Source organism: Podarcis cretensis, assembly GCF_951804945.1.
Source record: "Podarcis cretensis genome assembly, chromosome: 1".
NCBI lineage: Eukaryota > Metazoa > Chordata > Lepidosauria > Squamata > Lacertidae > Podarcis > Podarcis cretensis.
Genome location: NC_137170.1, coordinates 28,620,927 through 28,641,398, shown reverse-complemented (window position 1 = coordinate 28,641,398; position 20,472 = coordinate 28,620,927). Strand labels below are relative to the sequence as shown.

Sequence of the window (20,472 nt, the reverse complement as noted above, 5' to 3'; positions counted from 1 at the left end):
CCTCAGGTTAAAAACTTTGCTTCAGGATGAGAACAGAAATCGTGCAGTGGTGGTGCGGCGGCAGCGAGAGGCCCCATTAGCTAAAGTGGTGCTTCAGGTTAAGAACAGTTTCAGGTTAAGAACGGACCTCCAGAACGAATTAAGTTCTTAACCCGAGGTACCACTGTATATGCACTGGAAATTTTATCTGTTGAGGAGAGGGAGCACACTTGGCCTGTCTCACCTGAGGGGGGGGGGGCAAATATCTTGGACAATGGGAGCTACCACCTTCCAGAGGTTCTGGGGTGCCCTCTAGAATCAGGGGAGAACAAGGACAAGTTTCTAAGGAGTTGTTTGTTTGTTTTGAATATCTGATAAACTTTAGAGGTTTGAGACAGTTGAAGGATACCTTCCACTTTCAAGCACCCCCCCCCAAAAAAAAATCTACCCCTGCCCAAATTGATCTCTCTCTTTTGAAGGATCTAATCAGTCTGAAACAAAAACACAGAGGTTTGAAAAGAGTGACATATCCTAGCAAATAAATACATTAATGATCCAGCCTCCTTTTTTAAATTTGAGAAAATCACTACTGTACTATCCAAGAAACATAAGCAAGGAAAGCAAAAATTGTATGAAATTATAGCTATGTGCACACTGATGTTCCTTTGCTAGTCAAAATCCCTCCTTTTTCAGATAGGATGCACCATTCATTTTATTTTTGTTGTGCTAGTTTGAATGTTTCATTATCTAGCATATACAGCTGTGTAAGAAGTTGGCACTCCTGCAAACAGCATATCTGATTTGATATATTAATTATCAGCTAAGTAAGGTGTGCTTTAATGATAGAATCCAACAACCCGTTTGCCGCAATGCTTGTTGTCTTTATTGCTTTTCTTATCTCCGTGATAGACCACAGCTTGAATCTCCTGGCACCTCTTTGTTCTGAGTTTTCAGTCCCAGCGGATGGCCACTTCCATAAGACCCGTATATAAGAAAGCACAATTGCATGCTACCTCTACCTTTCTCCCTTGACTTCATGATCTCAGTTTCTTCTTCACCCCCACCCTGTCTATTTCACCTGTATATGTTCTATCTGTGGCATGATTTTCTCACTGCACCAGCTGCAGGTGCCCCTTGTACATCGCCTTCATAGTGCCATGAGAATTTGCTCCTCACTCCTCTGATTCAATATTGAGGAGAGGGAAAATTAAAGAAAAACATGGAACCAAGGAATAAAGAGGCAGGCCCAGTATCCAGATAGGGACCCAGCATTTTTATTGCAATAAAGTGGAACCTTGGTTCCTGAACTTAATCCGTTCTGGGAGTCTGTTTGATTCCCGAAACAGTTCGGGAGCCAGGGCACGGCTTCTGATTGGCTGCAGCAGTTAATCAGAAATCCTTAATACCCTGGTGTGAATTCATGAGAGGCCTGGAACAACATCCTGGAGGCCATTTGAGCCATCTGTTTATGCCACCCCAAGCATTCCTAGGGATAGATTAGCCTTGTTGTTTATGGGACAGAGAGCACAGGGGCTATAAAATGCAAGCTCCTAGAAAAGACACCGAGAGCAGACCTTTCAATCTAAGAGGTTAAATGGAATTAAAACAACACATTTAAAACATCTAAAATCATATTATACTCAAAGTATACACCCGAGGCCTCTAATTCTTATATCAATAGGTCTTTGACCTCATCAGCCAAAAAGGACTCTTCACACTGTTCAACAAGATACGATACCCACTTGAGTTCCACAAGAGAGTTGTGTCCTTCCACGAGAACATGCACTGTACCATCCAGTACAATGCTTTAGCTGCAGCAGGCACTGTAACTCTCCAACAGTTTGATTTCACCCCCAAAGGCGCACTCTTCCATTGTTTCCCAAGACAGACAGATGCCAACAAAAATAGTTCTATCCAATTACATGGGTGTGCCTTCTACATCTGTGCTTTCGTGTTTCTCTCCTTTGAATATTGGCTAAGTGCTCATAAACGAAAGCTTATACCAAGAACAAATTTAGTTGGTCTCCGAGTGCTCACTGGAAGGACAGATCCTGAAGCTGAGGCTCCAATACTTTGGCCACGTCATGAGAAGAGAAGACTCCCTGGAAAAGACCCTGATGTTGGGAAAGATGGAGGGCACAAGCAGAAGGGGACGACAGAGGACGAGATGGTTGGATAGTGTTCTCGAAGCTACCAGCATGAGTTGACCAAACTGCGGGAGGCAGTGGAAGACAGGAATGCCCAGCGTGCTCTGGTCCATGGGGTCACGAAGAGTTGGACACGACTAAACAACAACAACAAAGGTGCTACTGTACAAGTTCTTTATTTTTATATATATTTCAACTGCATCAGACCAACATGGCGACCTATCTGAATCTGCTCATAAACTGTTTCTCAGATGCACCACAGATGAACGCCTATCCCAATGGCCTGGTACAATATTCGCAAAGGATGCTTTCAGCCTCATGGTTATCAAATTTACTCAAGATGGCTCAGGAGATTCAGATGAAGCATTTCTTAGGGGGAAATGCAGTTCTATTGAAAAAAAATCTCCACAACTCAAAATTATGGGAAACTGTGATATTCTGTTATGAGATAACATTAGTATTGGTTATAACTGGACCTGGAGAACATTATTTTCCTGTTAGTTTAATCTTCCACCCACACTTGAATCACTTTTGCTAAATTACCCTCTCATTCAGGCTTATCAGTAGCGGCTTTTCTACATTATCTATGCCAAGTAAGAACTCCAGGTGCAAGGAAAATTTGTGGGGGGATTTAAACTGAAAGAGAGTTGGTCACTCTTTTTTATACAGGTTTTGCTGAAGCTGCCTAACATATGTTACCATACATTTGTTACCATACATTTTGTGTCACCTTGAGGTGTGGAGTTCATTGCTATCCAAGTACTAACAAGCACAGCACAATTAATGATGTTTGGAACAGATGCCGTGATGAAAGAACTTAAGACGTAACACCTTGTGCCACATTGTTTCAATGTTTTATTTTTCTATATTCTGTAGGAACTCTTGCTCTCCCAAAAAAATCTGCAAGATTCTTCTATTCTCTCAACTTCTATGCAACTCCAGGTTACAATTTTGCAGGACATCAGTCATGTGCTCTATTCTTGAGCTATGGCTCTTCCCCAAATAGTCTGCTAAAGTGCGGGGGGGGGGGGATAGAGGGTCACATGAGAAAGAGTTTAATATTATAAGGGGGCTGGGGACACAGCATTAAGCAAGGTACTCAAAAGCAGACTTATTTCACTGAAAAGGCAATAAAGGTAGAAAAAAAGAGGCTAAGTCAGCTGGACATTTTTATGGAGGGATGGAGAATGGGGGGTCCAGTGACAGAGTCAAGATCAATTTAATAAAGGAGCATGAGTCAAGCGGTATTTATGGCCTGTCTACCATTAGCCTACGATAGTGTTCTCAAAACTGACTAAAGACGAGAGGTTCTGATTTATCTCAAAATCCCCAGCAGATATTTGTGAAAGCAAAAACACCACACGGTGTTTAAGACGAGGGAAGAATGGTCAATTTATACAAAAGCTTTTGAAAAATAAGTTTTGTGTGCAGCTGCTTCAGCCTGAGGATAGAGATATCCAATTCTGGTTATGTCAGACATCAAAGGTACACACACATATATTTGCATGAAGCAAATCACAACTGATTGTTTGCCAGAATACACATAATTTAAGTATTCTCAGTGAAACAACAGGGAAAAAAATCCTTCTATCTCTAAAAATATGCAAAGATACTTAATCCACACCCAGGGGGGGGGGTGTCAAAAGATAAATCCAAGAGTCACACACACACACACACACACACAAAAAATGTCTAACAGCTTGTTCTTTGATTACAGAATTTCTCTGTTCTAGAAAAACAAAAAACAGTTTGAAGGAATAATGGTATCCACTGAAGGAACTGCAATGGGGGAGGAGAATGGAAAAGGGATACGCACTGGAAAACTATCGGGATCATGTAAGAATTTCAAACCTTCATTTACTGTTGGAAATTAACTTCCCTCAGTTAAAAATAAGATAACAGAAACACATTGTATGCTATCTGTAAAAAAATGGGGGGGGGGCAAGATGTTTGAGATAACCACAGTAAAAGGTAAAGAAATCTTCCACCTTGGAAATATCTCTGAAGCAAGGGAAAGTACACCAGAAAGTCATCAAAACAATGACATCCCAGACTTGTGATCTTGTAGAATTGGTAGGGGGAAGGGGGGGGGGAGGAGATGAAGCAATAGCTGGCTCAGGCAATCTGAGGTCGAATCCCAAACTATTGACTATTGCCCAGTTAGCAGGCGTGGTCTGGGTATGTCAGAAAGTCAAACGCAGTTCTCTGCTATGCATACACAGCAGCATTTAAGAGCTTAAGAAGAGCCCTGCTGGGTGAAATCAAATGCCATCAAGTCCCCACAGTGACCAGTTAGGAGTCACCATTGGCCTCTAGGAAGCCCACAAACCAGACATGAAGGCAATGGACCTCGTCTTTTGTAGTTCCTCAGTAACTGGTATTCAGAGGCATGCTGCGTCAGATCTTGGAGGTAGCATAGAGTTACCATGATCAGTAGCCTCCGATAGCCTCATCCTTTCATTAATTTGTCTAATCCCTTTTAAATTAAACGATGTTGCAGACTATCAATCAACACACCCTGTGGCAGAGAATTTTGTACTCCGCGTGAGGCAGGAGGCTGCCTGAGCAGGGCACTGAAGAATACACCAAAGCACAGCACAAATCTCCTAATTGAAGTGCACGCTGGCACCCATTAACCAAGCACCACAGAGCCCTCAGGAAACTGAGCCACAGAGTAAGTGAACTGAACACTCTGGGCATGCACAGAATCATATCCATTCATTTTGAACTGGAAGGTCAGGGAACACTCTGCCCATTGCTCCCATCACCCCTGACCATGATGGGTGCAGCTGATAGGTGTTTTAAACCAGGCATAGGCAAACTCGGCCCTCCAGATGTTTTGGGACTACAACCACCATGATCCCTAGCTAACAGGACCAGTGGTCAGGGATGATGGGAATTGTAGTCCCAAAACATCTGGAGAGCCGAGTTTGCCTCTGCCTGGTTTAAACTAAAATATCTAAAGCCATGGTCCTCAATTAGCCAAGTACTGCAGGCCCCTGTTTTTCAAAAGCCAAGCCATGGACCCCTTACTTTTGATATTTCTATGGTAGTTTTTGTTATGTGAGTGATTCCTGGGTGGGTTACACAGACCCCCTGGGCTCCACAGTTTACCAATTAGGAACCAATGAGGTAACACCAGATTGGGAAAGGCTACTTAAAAGACAGCCACCCATAACATTAAAGTCAACTTTAAAAACAAAACAAAACTGCATTCCCCATAGATATCCAGATGTTTCAGATAAGTGACCTTGTGTTAATTTCCATACGCATTTCATTCTCTCTTCTATTCTTTAATCTCTCATTTTTTTATTCTTCTGAAAAAGCAATTCAAGTAGGTCTGCAGCTATTCCTGCTAATTGTGTACCATACTGCAACATATAGTATACACCAGTGACTTAGCATTATCCTGCAAATGGGTGTGCAATATAGCATTTGTTACAGCAGTATGCACAATTAGTAGGAATAATTCCTTGCTATTTGCTATTTAAGTGAACACCATTCATCAGAGCTCAGAGTTGTGTTGTTGGGTAAGTTATATGTGAATAATGAGCGCAACCCCAATTAGATATGCTCTGGATTTAACCTTAAACTACTTAATATTCTTGTCAAAACTGATGCAAATTGTACTCCAAATAAAACTCTTCCTTTTCCTACTTTGCTTGCAAATTTAAAGAACAGCAACTTTCTTAGATACTCCCTTCCATACTGCTACAGGCCCAAAGCACAAAAACAACAGAGGGGAGTTTAAGATTCCCCACTTCCGAGATGAGAGAGCAGGAGAGTCGGTCCAAGATGGTGGCTGTAACAACTTCTCCTCCGTGAACCCTTTGGATTACAAACCTTTTACAGCCTTTTATAGCTGTTTTTATAGCTGTTTTTATTAGACTCTTAATTATTTTACCTCTGTTAGAAGTTTTAACCATTTTATCTCTACTGTTGGCCAGTCATGGCCAATATACGTACTAACAAGGATATTCAAACCTTTTGCTGAGAAAGCCTGCTGCTGATTAGAAACGCCGCCTGGAAGACTGGGTTATGTTGAGCAGTGGAGGAGGAGCAGCAGAGGAGTTGTGTCCACAAAAGATAAGTTCCCTTTTTAACTCCGTTTATCTCTACTTTTGATCTTCACGAAGCTGGTAATTAGCAGACCGGGAGGTCAGCTACTGGAAGGTCAGCTACTGGAAGGACGCCGAGCTTTTTATCTATAAAAAGGGAGGAATTGAAGTAGGTACAACCCCAAGAAACACAAGGCAAGTTCAACTCGATAATTACTTTACTGGCTACGCCGTGAGGCTGTTGAATGAGAGAGAAAGTCCTAGTTGAACTTTAAAAGAAACAAGTTATAGTATGAAAGCCTAGGACTAGTACTATTTTCTAACATTTTAAATAACTGATACCTCACAAGCTCCGATGTAAATTGCTGGAGAAACTAACAAGTAAATTGCTGGTAACAAGTAAATTGCTGGAGAAACTAACAAGTTGGAGAGGTTGGAGAGGTTTAGGAGGCAACGTCCACAAATCGGCATTTCTGCTATTGCTTACTCCAGCTTAGAACAAAAAGATAAGTTACCGTCAAGCAAGCAACCCCTACCATATATCCATATATACCCATATACCCACTATGGTCCTCACCAGGAAAAAATACAAGGACCAAGGAATCTTGCCTAATTCACCACAGAGCCCGATGGAGCGTCGAAGGAGACAAAGTAAAATTACCAGCTACTTTCCTCAAAAAGACTCGAGTAAGAGAACTCAGAACGAGAGTATTCTAGATGTAGCTATGCCTTTGCCACTCACAGTGTTGGATTGGTCAACACAGCTAAAGGATTTGCAGACAAACAACAAGTGGACAAACCATCCAACAAATTTGGCCCAAGAACTCGCCACAGCAGAGAATGCTACAAAGGCTAATACAGCCAACACACCTGATGCTAATCCTTATTTGTCACCGCTGGAACTTGGAAGTAACCTTTCAACCCATTGGTTGAAAGCCAACGACAGCGGAACAGAAATGCGGGGTGATTATCTTCAGGAGCAGATATACCAGATTTCTACGGATCTCCTTAATGTCAAAAAATTTTTAGCGATAACAAACGGGCTTCTCCTGACCCTAGTGGATAATTTCAAACAACATGTGAGCGCTTCAGTCCAGAATACAAATCCCCTAGCCAGCCCGGATCCACCACTCCCCAGCAAATCCCGGAGGAAAAAAGCTGAGCCTAAGATGAAGAAAAGCAAAAATATAAAAAATCTAAGGCGGCTTAAGACAACTCACCGTACCTGCAAAAAATATTGGCAGAAGCTCTTTAATCTTCTTCCATCCCTTTCTACAAGTGGAACAAACAAATCCAACTCGAGTGCTATCAAAGAAACACGTAAAGTAGATACACCCACAAAAGAATTTAAACCAAGTTTTGAAGAATCAACACCGAGCGGGGACAAAGGAACTAATCCATCTACAGTCATATCGCCCCAGAGTCCTCTTATGGCCAGCACAGAATCTGTAGACAGAGGTGAGCTGGCGACCCAAACTATTGAGGGGAACCACTCCTCTCAAGCTCGACAGATGCTGTGGTCCAAAAGAGAATGGAGTTTAGTCCTAATCCCACAAAAGCTTGTCTTTGCTAATTACCCTAAACCGCCTAGATTTTATGCAGGGTCGGACCGTATAGACCACTTTTTGTCCATTATAAGAGGCATTTTACCGGGGATAGTAAAAGCAACTGACATAGCCGCTATAGAGTATCTACATCAAGATGACTGCTCGGTACGAGCATTGATTACCTTTTTAGATCATAATCTGGCCAGCCTTATTTTTAGAGCTAAAAACCTATTCAAAAAAGAAAGAATAGTCCTATTAAGAATATTTGAAAACAGAGCACCTTTAACCTCTCTGATGGGGACCAAGGGCATAGGAATGGAAGTTCACAAAAGGGAAAAAACCAACTACCAAAACCATCAAAACAGAAAGCATAAGTTCCAGCAAGATCATCTCCTTCAAACAGTATCAAATGATAAAAAGGAAGCTCCACATCCAACTGGCATTTGGCCTCCCACGTGTGATAGTGAGGACTCCTTTTTGGAGGAAGAACTCTCGCTGATAAAGCGATTCTGGTCACTGCATCCACCAGCTCAAACTGAGATCCTGAAAAGACTCGATTTACTTCGGAGCAGACTAGAAAAAAAGGATGACCAAGGTGAGACAATGAAGGACCCTTATGTGCAGCCCATATCTCCCAAATGTCTAGTGGATAAGAAGACAGTGGGAGGCACCTTTAAATGCGTAGACGTGGAACTACAATCTGAGCCCCCTGTGATGTACAATAAAGTAAGACCAAATCAAGGTGTGAAATCTCAAAGCTCCTGGCACAGCTATCTTAAATTGTCTCCGAATGAATTAGCTTCCCCCCCAACTCCAAAATCTAGCCCCAAATCACCAAGAAGAGAGGACCACTACACTCTCTCCAAGCAGTCATCCTCGAAAAGAGCCAACGGGTGTGTTTTTTTAGACACCAAAGAATTGCTGGACGTGGTGGTGACATAGACCCAGCTCCCCGAAGGGCCCGGGGCCTAAAAGTGCTGTCTTGGAATATCGCGGGTTGGCACGCCAAGAAAAACACTCAACAATTTTTGTGCTACCTTAAGCAATTTGACATCATCCTCTTTCAGGAGACATGGCAGAATGACCCTATATTTCTCAATGGGTATAACTGCCACTACCTGCCTGCCTCTCTATCTTTAAGGGGCGGCAGATCTAGTGGTGGCCTAGCTTGCTTCATTTCCACGGAGCTGGCGCACTCTCTAACAGCCCTACCCAGCTGCAATTCTTTAGCAACAGCCGCTCTACTTAGCTTCAAGAGAACTACTCTTTTGCTGGTCAATGTTTATATTCCTCCAGGCCAAAAAAACTCCGTGGTCAAGGCTATATGGGCTGAGCTAGAGGCGTTTTTAGAGCCTCTCGAATCTACTTACCCGTCTGCCCTGACTATTGTGTGTGGAGACTTTAATGCTCGCATAGGAACAGATGACAACAGTCTATACACTCACTTCAACCTATTTATGGACCCTGAAGAACTGACGGATATTGGTGCGACACGACTGTCCAAAGATAGCAGAAGTAATTTTTCAGGTCTCTGCTTAGTGCAGGCTGCCAGACGGAGGGAACTGCTGATATTAAACGGCAACATAGAGGGGGATCGCCCCGGGGAATATACCCATTTCTCCAAGGCTGGGGGAAGCGTTATAGATTATATCCTAATCTCAAGATTTGCTCACAGCTTTGTAAGGAAGTTCCTAGTGGGCCACAATACTCTGAGTGATCACCTACCTCTAATTTTAGAGCTCGCAGGTCGGCCTTTTGACTATTCGATTGCCGAGCCACAATATATACCTTCTGTAAATTTGGGTATACCTGCTCCCAAAAGACTCAAATGGTCCCCAATACTGAATGAAAACCTAACCCTCCTTCTTCAGTCAGTGGAGTTAAAGCTTATTCGCTCCGCTATTGTGTCAGGCAATTCAGTAGATGTGATTATGGAACGCTTTAAATTACTTTTGGAAAGACTGAAATCCCATTTAACAACAGTGATACATAGCGCCGCTACAAAAAGGGCAAAGGACGGAGCTAGCTGGTTTGACCTGGAGTCCAGGCAAACAAGGAGACAAATGAGAACTGCCTACCAGAGATATAGGAAATCAGGGACTGCCCCCCTACTTAATGCTTATATTGATCTGAGACGGTCTTACAAACAATTACTAAGGAGAAAGAAACTGGAAGCTGAAAGAGCCGCATGGCACAGTTTGGTTAAGGCATCACACGAGAAAGATACCACCTGCTTTTGGCGAACCATATCTGGTCTATTGGACCAGGAGCGTACTAATTCCATCTGTACAGTGGAACCAATGGAGTGGTTGCGCCATTTTCAATCTTTGTTCTATGACCAGGAAGCCCAACATTACAAATTATGTATTCAATTGGAGGACCTACCTCACTGGCCACCAGTAACTGTTAAGGAAGTTGAGAACTTAATCGCACAATTAAAGAACAACAAGGCCCCAGGGATTGATTATATCCCTGCCGAACTTCTGAAGTCCAACATTGGCTGGTGGGCCCCCCTGCTGGCGTCTCTATTTTCTTGGATCGACTCAACGGGTTTACTTCCAGATGGTTGGACTGAGGCAATAGTTATTCCAATCTATAAAAAAGGACCTACGCCAGACCCGGCGAGCTATAGACCAATCAGCCTTCTGCCTATACCCAGCAAACTATATGCCAAACATCTTTATATTAAGCTAACTAGCTGGCTGGAAACTGAAGCTATTCTAGCGGAAGAGCAAGCGGGTTTCAGGCAAGGCAGATCCACCATAGACCACTGCTTCACCCTAGCCTATTTAATTGATAAATATGCCAAAAAATCCCGCGGGGTGCTATATGCAGCCTTTATCGATCTAAAGGCTGCCTTCGATTCAATTCCACGTGCAAGACTCTGGGATAAATTGAGCACATCAAGTATAGACAAAAGACTATTATTCCTGATCAGCTGTCTATATAAAGACACGGTGCTGCATGTAAGAACTTCGTTAAACGGCCATCTTATAGGACCAGTTCCTGTCAGCAAGGGGGTCAAGCAAGGTTGCATCCTGGCCCCAGTTCTATTTAACTTATACATCAATGATATGGTTAACTGTTTGTCATCTCCGGACTTCCACGCCCCCAAACTGGCTGACAAATCAATATCAGTACTTTTGTATGCTGATGATGCGATACTCCTATCTCGAACAAGAATAGGCTTAAATAGGCTCATAGGTGAATTTTCAGCATACTGTAGGAGAGAGCAACTGGCAATAAACTATCAGAAAACCAAAATTATGGTTTTTGCAAGGAAACACAGTCAGTACAGCTGGAGGATGGATAACCAGACAATTGAACAGGTTAAAGCCTTCAAATATCTGGGTATCGTGTTCCAGTCGACCGGGTCCTGGGATGTCCATCAAAAATGTGCCAAAGAAAAAGCAGCTCAAAGTATTAAGATGCTGTCCCGCTTCTTTTACACAAAGGGGGGCAGATACATCCCAGCAGCCCTTGAAGTTTTTCAAGCAAAACCTTTGGCGCAGTTACTGTATGGGGCACAAATCTGGACGGGGAACCACTGCTCCAGTCTTGAAACTGTTCAGTCTAAATTTCTAAGGCAGATATTCGGCGTCCCCCCCTGTGTTCCAAACGCAGCATTACGACTCGAGACCTGCCTTCCATCTGTAGAAACTCAGACTTGGCAAAGAACATTCAACTACTGGCTTCGTCTTAATCTAAATCCACCTGGTCTACTGCCTCTAGTAATGCAAGATTCTCACAAAAGCAAGTGGTTCAAAACTGTGCATCAAAAACTCCTTACATGCGGTTTGCATTCACAGTCCCTACTATCAATGGGCCTCATTAAAGCAAAGAGTCTAATTGGCCAGCGCCTGAAAGACATTGAACGGCAAAACAACCTGACCATCTTAAAGAAACTGTGCCCATGGTATACCTACTTTCCCCCTTCTCATTTTGACTCCCCAGCCTCATATTTGTCTAAATTAACCATCCCAAAATACAGACGTGCCTTTACATTGGCTAGATGGGATGTTCTTCCTTCTGCCGTACTCGAAGGTCGTTACCAAAAGACTCCATTTGAAAAACGACTCTGCCCATGTGGAGATGGTAACACGGAAACAGTGTCCCATGTCCTTCTATCCTGCCCTATTTACAAAGACCTAAGGAATGAGATTATTACTCCACTTATTCTCTCCAACCCCGGCCGTTCACCAGACATTATACTGTATTTTCTCTTATCTGATACGGATAGCCAGATAACAGAGAAGGTCGCGAGGTACATCGAGAGAGCTGTGAAATTGAGGGCCACCATCTGAGCGACAGACTTGTTCATCTGACGGACCCCCTTTTGCCTGTTCTTTTCTTCTTTTTATTCTTATTTTTATTTTTATTTTTAATTCTTGTCTAGCTGTGGCCTGTTGGCTTCGCTAATAAAGTTTTGATGATGATTCCCCACTTCCTGGTGAATGCTTTGGCAATAATTACTTTTTCATGATAGTCACCACCGCAAGAGATTCCAATGACACACATATATACCTATGACAATTATTTTTCTAAGGGAGGTTGTGACTTTGCAAAAGAGTGAAATTCTTCTGATTATCTGAATGTTTCACATTAATTTCTTCAAGGATCACAATCTGACTTATAAATCAGTATTTTCCAGTCCAGAAAGTCTGTCTCTCTCTCTCTCTCTCTCTCTCTCTCTCTCTGTGTGTGTGTGTGTGTGTGTGTGAGAGAGAGAGAGAGAGAGAGAGAGAAGATGCATGTGTGAGATCTGATTTGGTGCAGAAGTGATGCTCTTGATCTGCTGCCCACAATGAGAGGATCTGAAGCATGCTATCGGCTTCTTTCCTTCCCTCCTCTCACACTAATTCTGCTATCTACAATTTACTGTATCCTGTTTATGTACTTATTTTCATTTATTGAACTTCTATTCTGCCCTTCATCCGAGGACCACAGGACAGTTTACAATACAAAAACACAAAACACCTAACATAGTAACAAACAATAACCCCCACAAACACAGTTTAAAAGACCATAAATTGTTTAATTAGCCAAAGGTCTGTGAGAAGAGAAAATATTTTGCCCAGTACTCAAAGATATGTAACAATAATAATAATAATAATAATAATAATAATTATTATTATTATTATTATTATTATTATTATTATTATTATTTATTATTTGTACCCCGCCCATCTGGCTGGGTTTCCCCAGTCCCCCTAGCGGCTTCCAACAAAGATGAAAGATACACTAAAATGTCACATATTAAAAACTTCCCTGAACAGGGCTGCCTTCAGATGTCTTCTGAATGTCAGGTAGATGTTTATCGCTTTGACATCCCTGTAACTTGGCCTCTCGCAGTGAGGGAACCGGCAGAAGGCCCTCGGAGCTGGACCTCAGTGTCCGGGCAGAACGATGGGGGAGGAGACAAGGGCACCAGGCAAGCCTCCCTGGGGAGAGCATTCCACAAGTGGGGAGCCAACACAGAAAAGGCTTGTTCTTGTGTTGCCACACTTCAGACCTCTCATGGAGGGGGCATACAAAGGGCTTCCGATGATGATGATCACGGGGTCCAGGTCAGTTCATACAGAGAAAAGCAGTCATTGAGGTGTTACAGTCCTTAGCCGTTTAAGGCTTTATAGGTCAAAACCAGTGCTTTGAATTGGGCCCAGAAACTAATTGGCAGCCAGTGCAGTTGGGCCAGGATTGGTGTTGTATTCTATGGCATTTCATATGCATCAGCAAAGTCATGATGCATGCATGCTTACCAGATTTGTGCTCTATAATTATAGCCTTGATTATGAGGAATCCCAATAGTGTAATAATAATAATAATAATAATAATAATAATAATAATAATAATAATAATAATTTATTATTTATACCCCGCCCATCTGGCTGGGCCTCCCCAGCCACTCTGGGCGGCTTCCATAGAAACCAAAAATACAGTAAAATATCACACGTTAAAAACTTCCCTAAACAGGGCTGCCTTAAGATGTCAACCACATTTAGCATCAATGGCAACGTAACACTACAGAATGTTTAAAGCAAACTATAAAGAGAAGAGGAAGTTTTCTGACGAGAAAGCAGGAAGAAGGAAGCTTGTGGGTGGGTCTTTGCAAATTCTTGCTCACGGTTAAAGAGATCTAGAACGTTACATCTGCACAGGGATGAGGCTGACAGACAAAAATTGCCCCTCTCTAATCCATCCAGAATCCTCTTTAGAGAATTTTGATGCACAGAACTTTTAACTGGCATAATTCATATATGTACAATAAAGCAAATTATCTGCAATACAGATAAAAAGGATCTATAAGATCTTCCCTCCTTTAATTCATGAGGGAGAAGGTAAACAGAGCAAAATTATGCCACAGAAAACTTTTTGTATGCAAGGCTGTCTACAGTAATCCAATTAATGAATTAGCGGAGATCAAAGGGCAAGGGATTTTCATTGCTCTTATCAAATGAATATTTACTGTTTTTATTACATTTCGTTGATGTTTCCTTTTGTAGAATTGGTTTTAAACACTGGTTAATTTAGAAGATTAGCTTTCTTTTAATCTTAAGGTTTCTTTAAAAAACAAAAGTTTTAGTTTAATATAAAACTAATTGTCAATTACACTTCAAGGATGCTCAGTCCAGTTATGAAAGATTTAACGATTCAAAGAGTGTGCTCGGATGATACAAATATTTCTCCTCCCTTACGCAATTTAGAAAAACTAAGAACAAAATCCATGCAAAAATAATTGTCTTTAATGAACATCAGCTTATGCTGTATAGAAAAATACAACATCTAATGCTTCGGATACTCCATAATTATGAAGTTTAAATGAGGCGGCTGCATACACTAGCAGAAGCTAAGAACTACAATAATGGACAGTAGCAATCACTTTTATAATAGAAGGAAAATAACAGAACTTCCCATGTACAAGATTAGGACTAAGTATTCATAATGTGACATTGTGGAAGACCTTATCTACAGAATCTGGCAACTAATAAAGACTGCAAAATTAGCAGGTCAAAACAGTACTGGTATATGTATCTGAAATTTCATGTGCGTTAAAAACTATTTTTTGCATTTAAATTAAAGGTAAAGGTAAAGGTACCCCTGCCCGTACGGGCCAGTCTTGACAGACTCTGGGGTTGTGCGCCCATCTCACTTAAGAGGCCAGGGGCCAGCGCTGTCCGGAGACACTTCCGGGTCACGTGGCCAGCGTGACATCGCTGCTCTGGCCAGAGCCAGAGCCAGAGCCAGAGCCGCACACGGAAACGCCGTTTACCTTCCCGCTGGTAAGCGGTCCCTATTTATCTACTTGCACCCGGAGGTGCTTTCGAACTGCTAGGTTGGCAGGCGCTGGGACCGAGCAGCGGGAGCGCACCCCGCCGCAGGGATTCGAACCGCCGACCTTTCGATCGGCAAGCCCTAGGCGCTGAGGCTTTAACCCACAGCGCCACCTGCGTCCCTGCATTTAAATTAGGAGGAAATAATTCTACACAGTGGTGGACAAGCCCTCCTCTCTGGCTTAAGTCAGAATGGACTCAGGGAAAACACTTTAAACAACAACAACTACATTGCATCACTCCACACACATCAAATCATTTGCAAAGCTTGATCTGAGTTGGGCCTCTAGCCTCTCTGGACCAGGAGTGAGGAACCTCCTTCAGACTAAGTCAGTGCTGATGGGAGGGGGGCTGGAGGGGGAAAATGGGGCCCAGGGATCCAAAACAGATGGGGCAATGGAAAGAAGAATAAGGGGAAAGCCCTCTGCAAGTGAGCAGTACAAACCTCAGCCAATAGCAATTTGCCCCAACCTTGGCAACCAAGTAAGCAGGGGGCTAAAGAGGGAAGAAGGTGGCAAAAAGAGAGGAAGGGAAATGGGCAGACCCTCCCCATTTTGATTCTGGCAGTGACTACCACTGGCTTCAGCCCATCCACTGCTAGCACACGCCCCCTGGCAGATTACCCTGAGGGAATGCTCATCAATGGTTCCTCTTCATCCTGGAGAAGAGTGACTAATGGGGTGCCACAGGGTTCTGTCTTGGGCCCCGTCTTATTCAACATCTTTATCAACGACTTGGATGATGGACTCAAGGGCATCCTGATCAAATTTGCAGATGACACCAAACTGGGAGGGGTGGCTAACACCCCAGAGGACAGGATCACACTTCAAAGCAACCTTGACAGATTAGAGAACTGGGCCAAAACAAACAAGATGAATTTTAACAGGGAGAAATGTAAAGTATTGCACTTGGGCAAAAAAAATGAGAGGCACAAATACAAGATGGGTGACACCTGGCTTAAGAGCAGTACATGTGAAAAGGATCTAGGAGTCTTGGTTGACCACAAACTTGACATGAGCCAACAGTGTGACGCGGCAGCTTAAAAAGCCAATGCAATTCTGGGCTGCATCAATAGGAGTATAGCATCTAGATCAAGGGAAGTAATAGTGCCACTGTATTCTGCTCTGGTCAGACCTCACCTGGAGTACTGTGTCCAGTTCTGGGCACCACAGTTCAAGAAGGACACTGACAAACTGGAACGTGTCCAGAGGAGGGCAACCAAAATGGTCAAAGGCCTGGAAACGATGCCTTATGAGGAACGGCTAAGGGAGCTGGGCATGTTTAGCCTGGAGAAGAGGAGGTTAAGGGGTGATATGATAGCCATGTTCAAATATATAAAAGGATGTCACATAGAGGAGGAAGAAAGGTTGTTTTCTGCTGCTCCAGAGAAGCGGACACGGAGCAATGGTTCCAAACTACAAGAAAAAAGATTCCACCTAAACATTAGGAAGAACTTCCTGACAGTAAGAGCTGTTCGACAGTGGAATTTGCTGCCAAGGTGTGTGGTGGAGTCTCCTTCTTTGGAGGTCTTTAAGCAGAGGCTTGACAACCATATGTCAGGAGTGCTCTGATGGTGTTTCCTGCTTGGCAGGGGGTTGGACTCGATGGCCCTTGTGGTCTCTTCCAACTCTATGATTCTATGATTCTATGCAGCCCTCAAGAGAAAGAAGGTTCCCACTCCCTTCTATAGACCACATGCACTATGATCCAGCGCAATGGAAACACAATGCAAAGTGGGGAGGTATGTAATCAAGCTTTGTATCATTTGCAGACTGATAGCAACAATCAGACTGAATATCAATCATATTCACTGGACTGATTTCTGTACCAGATATGGGGGAATAAGCAAACACCGGCAATTTACACCACCATTTTCACTAACATTCTCCTGCATCCTACTTAAAGGTATGTCTGAATCTGAAAATGTTGAAGACATTTTATTTGACTCAGTGGTTGAAGTCATTTAAATGTTTATTTGACTCAGTGGTTGAAGTCATTTAAATGTTTTAAATCAATGATTTAAATCAATCATAAAACAACCACTTAAGCAAAACTACATGAATTCTAACCTTTGAAATCAGGCCTGTCTCCAGATCTAGTTAGTTGCTCAATAAAAATCATGTTCCTATTTTCCACTTTCATGTCTTTTTTCATCTCTCTCTGAAAACTATCAGTCTCCAGCGTAAGAAAATCAGTGACATTTGGATCTCATAAAGTCTTAAAAGACTTGCAAAGATGTGTGCAAATACTGCTGATTGGATTACCATTTCTTTCTAGTAACAAAATGTTAACAGGGAAAAAATTATAACCACCCAAGCATCTTGATGCCACTGTGAGAATGAGACAGCTAAATGATACATTTGGGTGACTCAGAAGGAGAAATAAAATTAAAACATCCAAAAATGCTAGCACACAAATCTACTCATTGTTCTTGGCACCATCTCATCCTCAATGGATTTTATTTTTCCCCCAGTATTTTTTTCAATACTGTATTGATATGCATAGTTGCAAAATGAACTGCGATTCTTCTGGGAGTTTAAATGATAGTGGGTGTGACTGTTTCCAATTCCAAAATACTTTTCATGTTTCTGAGTTACATTCCCAATTGCTTTTCTTCTTAGCTGAGCATAAACACTGCCTCTCTAGATGAGAATTATAACTTTTCCATTGTTGTTTTGATGGAAGGCGATACATGAATTCCTTAAATTAGAGGTGGGGAACATTTGGCCCTCCAAATGTTGTTGGACTTGAACTCCCATCAGCCCCAGCCAGTGTAGTCAATGGTTAAGGATGATGGAAGCTGGAATCCAATAGCAGCAGGAGGCTTATAGGTTCTCCAGGCCTGATAGATTCCCTAGTCAGAATTTGCTCCACATCACTGACACTTAATGGAAGTGGTAGGAGTGGGAAAACATGAATACAGGCATCCTCCCAGTTACGTGGGGGTTAAGTTCCGGGGCCCCACGTGCGAAAGTGAAATCACGTAAAGTGTGGAGCACCCTCTTAACGCTATTTCCACTGCTCCCTCTTAAATGCATACCAAAAGGACTGTATACAAAGATATCTGCAACTAGGATTGAAGCTTTGGGGCTGGCAGGAGGATGGAGGGCATGTGGAAAAGTGGCGGCTGAACCACCCCACACATCAGTTGTTAGGTGGGGAGGCTGAGCAGCCTAAACAAGCCCCACTGAACCTCTGGAAGATAAAAGACTGTTTATGTATGCAACAGCTGTGGGAAAAATCATCTTAGCCCCAAAATGGAAACAACAAGAAGTACCAACGAAAGAAGAGTAGCAGATGAAGATGATGGACTTTGCAGAACTGGCGAAGCTGACAGGAAAAATCTGAAACCAGCAAGATCAAGAACTCCAAAAAGACTGGAGTAAATTTATACGATATCTGAAAGATTACTGTAAGCAATTAACATCAATAGCAGGGTTGTCTGAAGATTTGTAATGAGAAATTCTCTACCTTTCTATTTTTATTTAAATCCTGAGTTACTTTGTAATGTGTGTAATTAGAACTGGAAAACGTACAAAATGCAATTATATAAAGGTTAGTTTTGAAAGCCATGAGGCGAGGGGGAAGGAAGTCGACAAGCTCTAAAGAGCCAGGGATGTACACGGTCAGACATGAGTTGATAACAACAACAACAACAACAACAACAATAATAATAATAATAATAATTTATTTGTACCCCGCCCATCTGGCTGGGTTTCCCCAGACACTCTGGGCGGCTTCCATAGAAACCAAAAATACACTAATAATCGTGCATAAGTGGGGGAACACCTGTATATTGATGTCACACCTACCACAATATAAATTATTCTAGTCTTTAGGCAAGGGGAGGGAGAAAGTAAGATTCAGTAGCCAGTTTCTGAAGCAACTGCATGTTTACTGTCACAGTGTATATGGTCCTAAAGATCCCCATTGAATGTACATACGGTAGCAAACTCAAGTTTACTGCTCTAGTATGGGAGAAAATCCTGACAGTCCTGGTTTGTGACCAAACCTGTGTTTTCTTATCAGCTCTAGTTTGTCTCATCCGCCCCGCCCCCCCCCCCCCTAAATATGAAACCTTTCCAGGAATGGGAGATACTAGATGCATGGTGTCTGGGGCAGCTGCTACACATTTACCATAACATCTAGTTTGGCCATTTACCAAGTGTATGTGCACATTTGCTTATTCACCTGCGGATGCAATGAGTGAATGTAAGGAAGATGTGTCTTCACTTAAAACCTCTTTGGTGTACATCTGACAAGATGCAATAGAGTGAAGCACCCTTCAGACACATCAAAAATGCACAATCTGTTCAAGAACCCGACTTCACTCTTCTTCAAAACCAGGGAAAAGCAGTATGCTTGTGAAACATACGGTTATGGAAGATAAAAGGGAAAGTGGTGGAATAAGCAGAACTACAAAAGAGTTAGCAATGAGAAAAGTAACAAGATCCCATGGGGACATTTCTGTTGAATGTGTATGCAAATTCAGAAAGTGCAACATTGAGAATATGAGAAGCCATATCTATATTTTAAAAGCGTGCAGAAAAACAAGGCAAAATGGTGGTGTTATTAGATTGTGCTGGGTAATCGGGCATTTAGATAACAATATCCCTAGCTTTGTTTCAGTTCTAAGAACTGACTGTACTAAATGCCCGTTTCCCCAAAAGCAAAACAGTAGCTGAAAAATAAATTCTGGGGCTCCCTTCTTCACCCTATATATAGCTGATCACAACTCATTTTAATTAGCACGAAGCTTGCTTTCTGGAGGGGGGACGGGGGGAATTAACTTGCTTTGGAGAACGGATATCATTCACAGATAAATTTCATCATTAGACATCATTAGGAATCATAAAGAGATTTCAAGCCATCTCCTGACATTTACCATATTTACATATATATGTGTGTGTTTTCTACATATCCTTTGGGTTAAATGAGATAAACAACTCTTTGTGTGTCATTCAAGTGGGAGAAGAACTTCTTAAAGTAAGGAAAAGTGATAAGAAAGTTCTGAACTCAAAAGGAACAAACTTCTGAAAATGCCATCCTCTACTCTCATCTAATATCTGCCTCAATCCAGGTCACAGTATGCCTCCAACATTGCAACTGGAAAAGTAGCTATTTCACTTCTTGTCTATTTTATAAAACCCCATGTTGCCCAGGTATTTTAATATTCTGAGACACAGCTCTTTGCAAAGCAGTAATTGCAACTTGCTAAGAGATCACAAAGCAAAAATGAAAAAATTGCATTATCAACCAGAATGCTCTCCAACAGCAGAACCACCCAACTTCAAGTGACTGCTGAAGTGCTGGACGAGCATCTAGTGTCAGTTTGGGGCAGAAAGAGGCCCAAAAATCTTAAAATGAATCCCAGCAAGGCAGAGGTTCTGTGGATCTGCAGTTCCCACAT

At 42.3% G+C, this 20,472-nt stretch overlaps 1 protein-coding gene and 1 long non-coding RNA gene across 7 annotated transcripts in view; one reads left to right on the top strand and one right to left on the bottom strand.

The window, feature by feature from the left end:
* LOC307223160 overlaps positions 1 to 16,948 on the top strand; it is a 38,975-nt gene extending 22,027 nt beyond the window's left edge. The window contains exons 2-3 of the long non-coding RNA XR_013842004.1: positions 3,844 to 3,962; positions 16,834 to 16,948. This is a non-coding gene — a long non-coding RNA (uncharacterized lncRNA). The remainder of the gene's footprint in view (positions 1 to 3,843; positions 3,963 to 16,833) is intronic.
* The window catches only part of CEP128 (centrosomal protein 128), a 199,907-nt gene that overhangs the window by 99,973 nt on the left and 79,462 nt on the right, over positions 1 to 20,472 (bottom strand). The window lies entirely within an intron of this gene.